We start from the raw sequence: 4,182 nt of genomic DNA on the forward strand, positions 1-4,182 counted from the left end.
AAGAACAAAAATTCCAACAGTAGTGATTAATATTGACATAATAGAGGTAAGTGAATCAATAAAGTAGCCAAACTCGAAAGAAAAATCATTATTGATGGTCCAAGACCATCCATATTGATAGATAGAACTTCTATTTATTTGCTGAATAGACAGATCGACCGAAAAAATCATAACTATACTTAACAATAAAATATTGGGAAAAGCCCACATACGACGAAGATTTTTTGTTGCCGTCGGAAAAAGTAGGAGTCCCATTCCTATTAAAATAGGAATTGGAAGTGGCACAAAAGGTATGATCCATGAATATTGATATGTATGCTCCATAAAAACTTTTTTCTTATTCTTTCTTAATTAATCGTTTCTGATTCACCGGCTCTTATCTCTTTTGATGGAAAGGGAGCAATAATACAATCAAGATATTACAAAGTTAACTGGAATTTTCTATTATTAATCTTTTAATCTTTCTCAAATATTTCAAAAATATTCAAATTTCGAAGTTAGAAGTAATCAAATGATATCACCGAGTTACTAATGGAAAAAAAAAATATTCTTTTTTTTTTTCAAAATTATGTATCCTTTAACAGATTAATTACGAGTCTCATTCGAATTTGATTGAAAATGAAAATTGGGCATACTCTCTCTTCGAGCTTGACCAATTACCAATTAATAGAAAAAAATTCAAGTTTGTTTTTTATTAGGTAAATAAAATGGTTTTTTTACATTTTTTTGTTTTGATGTATTTTTCGTGTATAAATGGAGATGTATAAATTATAAATGTAGGACGACAAAAAAAATAGGCAGAGATAGAGAAGGAAAGACTCTTTTTTACGTTTTTTTGATTTCATCAATTCAATTTATATATCATAATAGATCCTAATCTATCCTATAGATTTGAATGGAGATATAAAAAAGAAAGGTACCAATAAATTAAATACAAATTCTTCTTTTTTTCTGGATAGTGTATGGAATATAAATAAAAAAAGGTTATATCATATTTTTTTTTTTTTTTTTTTCTAGAATAGAAGCATTTTATGTTATTTTCCCATCTCTATTTAGTTCTTATGAAATTTATATAGTAGTATATAGATAATTATAATCTAGAAAATCTATTAATCTAGAAAATCTATAGGAATAGATAAATAATGACATAAAGACACCGATCATTTTGTTTTAAAAATAGATGTCTTTGACATCCAACTATAGCACTAAATAACCTTTTTTTTGAATGGCAGTTCCAAAAAAACGTACTTCTACATCAAAAAAGCGTATTCGAAAAAATGTTTGGAAAAAGAAAGGATATTGGGCGGCGTTGAAAGCTTTTTCATTATCGAGATCTATTTTTACGGGTAATTCAAAAAGTTTTTTTGTACGACAAATAATTTTTTTTTAATCTGAATTGGTTTAACTCGAATAAGATACAAAGGTTTTCTTTTTTGAATATCTTTTTTTTTTTCATTTCCGGGATGGGGATTCTCATTTTCCCCATCGCCCCATTTGGTATCTTAGTGTTATAATAATTTGTTATTTTTATAATATTCAATTTCAATTTATAATAATAAATAATTAAATAATTAAATAATAAAAATTTGTATATTTATACTATAGCTATATCGGAGCACATATATATAAGAGCTTTAACTGGGTTGTTGAAACTAATCCATTAAGTTTCAATTTTGTAACTTTATGAATCATTATTTCTCTGAATTACTATATATCCTTCCCTTGCTTTCAACCCAATTGAGAAAACTCCCTTTATAATTTAGTGGATATACAAATAATGTATCAATTTAAAATGATCTAAAAAAATTCTATGTTTGTATAAGAAGATGAATCAAGACATATTTTTAGAATTCGAAATTCGAAATACTTTTTTGAAGTATGGTACAATTATGACAGGAATCGAAACGCTTTTTATATAACGTAACGTGTACAACCCAATATCTAGTTGGTTTGATAAATCCTTAAAACGCAAAATCCTAACGATTAATACAAAGCTATGCAAATTACATAAATCTTTTGAAATCATTGGATGTGGTGCTGAAATTGTGATCTCTAAAAATAATATTTTTTCATTCATTTATTCATTCAATTGATAAGCATTTTTTTTTTTATAGATTCATAAAAATCATATAAAAGAATGAGAGATGAATCATTAAAAAATTAAAATGATAAAGAACATTTTTTTGTTGAATTCTATCTATGAATTGAAGTTACAACTAGTTAGTTTAGTTACAATAGAGGAGTTCTCTTTTAGGAAAACACAAACTATAAAATCTCTGTTGAAATAATTAAATATTAAATTAAATATTAAATAAAAAAAAGGATAATTAAATAAAACGATAAATAATAAAGATTCTTTTTGAACCTTCAAATTGCTATTTAAACGAGTTTTTATTCATCAATTTAAATTAAATGCTTCTTTTACATTTTACATTGAATTGACCCCTTCACCTTCAATCTCGACGATTGAATAAAAAATGGCTTATTATGATTTCGAGCAAGCCGCTATGGTGAAATCGGTAGACACGCTGCTCTTAGGAAGCAGTGCTAGAGCATCTCGGTTCGAGTCCGAGTAGCGGCATAGTATCTTCTAAAAGAGATAGAATAAGTCCTATAATGAATTTAATTCCTGATTTCCATTCCATAAAATCTAGAAACCCTCGCTTTTTTCAGAATTCTTATGATTTTTTCAACTTTAGAGCATATATTAACTCATATATCCTTTTCGGTCGTTTCAATTGTAATTACAATTCATTTTTTAACCTTATTCTTATTAGTCGATGAAGTCGTAGGACTATATGATTCATCAGAAAAGGGCATGATAGTTACCTTTTTCTGTATAACAGGATTATTAGTCACTCGTTGGATTTATTCAGGACATTTCCCATTAAGTGATTTATATGAATCATTAATCTTTCTTTCATGGGGTTTCTCCCTTATTCATATGGTTTACTATTTTAAAAAGCGTAAAAATGATTTAAGCGCAATAACCGCACCAAGTGTTATTTTTACCCAAGGCTTTGCCACTTCGGGTCTTTTAACCAAAATGCATCAATCCGCAATATTAGCGCCTGCTCTCCAATCCCAGTGGTTAATGATGCACGTAAGTATGATGGTATTAGGCTATGCAGCTCTTTTATGTGGATCATTATTATCAGTAGCTCTTCTAGTCATTACATTTCGAAAAGCCATAAAAATTATTGGTAAAAACAATAATTTATTAAATCAGTCATTTTCGTTTGGCGAAATCCAATACATGAATGAAAGAAGCAATGTTTTATTAAACACTTATTTTCTTTCTTCTAAAAATTTTTACAGGTATCAATTGACTCAACAATTGGATCGTTGGAGTTATCGTATTATTAGTCTCGGGTTTATCTTTTTAACCATAGGAATTCTTTCGGGAGCCGTATGGGCTAATGAGGCGTGGGGATCATATTGGAATTGGGACCCAAAGGAAACTTGGGCATTTATTACTTGGACCGTATTCGCGATTTATTTACATACCCGAACAAATAAAAATTTGGAAGGTGTAAATTCCGCACTTGTGGCTTCTATGGGATTTCTTATAATTTGGATATGCTATTTTGGGGTCAATCTATTAGGAATAGGTTTACATAGTTATGGTTCATTTACATTAACATCTAATTGAATTGAATAAAAAGGCTAAGCCTAACAAATACTAAGATAGGACAGCGTATATATAAGAAAACTTATTGTAAGCTGTCAAGAACCTTTTGAATCACTCCACTACTTGATTCAAAAGGTTCTAACAAAAGCCAAAGATGTCTGATTAAAATTCAATTTAATTCTTTTACCTTTTTTTACTTAACTTAAACTTAAGAGAAGAAAAAAGACTTCTTTCTTTTTTTTTTCACTGTACAACGAACAATTTTAAAAATCATAGGATTACTTTTTGATTTTTTGTTTTATTCATCAAAACTATCTATAAAAATAATTATATAGAATAGTTTCGACCTTCTCACCTGATAATGAGAGGACAAAATCCGGATAAATACCAATACCTATTACTGGTAGAAAGATAGAGATCGAAACAAATAACTCTCGTGGTCCAGAATCAAAAAAATAAGAACTTTGAGCATTAAATAGCTTGTATCCATAGAACATTTGACGTGACATAGATAATGAATAAATAGGAGTTAATATCATTCCAATTGACAT

This window comes from Durio zibethinus, unplaced genomic scaffold (genome assembly GCF_047325235.1).
Source record: "Durio zibethinus cultivar Kanyao isolate XHJ-2024 unplaced genomic scaffold, ASM4732523v1 HiC_scaffold_171, whole genome shotgun sequence".
In the NCBI taxonomy this organism is placed as follows: domain Eukaryota; kingdom Viridiplantae; phylum Streptophyta; class Magnoliopsida; order Malvales; family Malvaceae; genus Durio; species Durio zibethinus.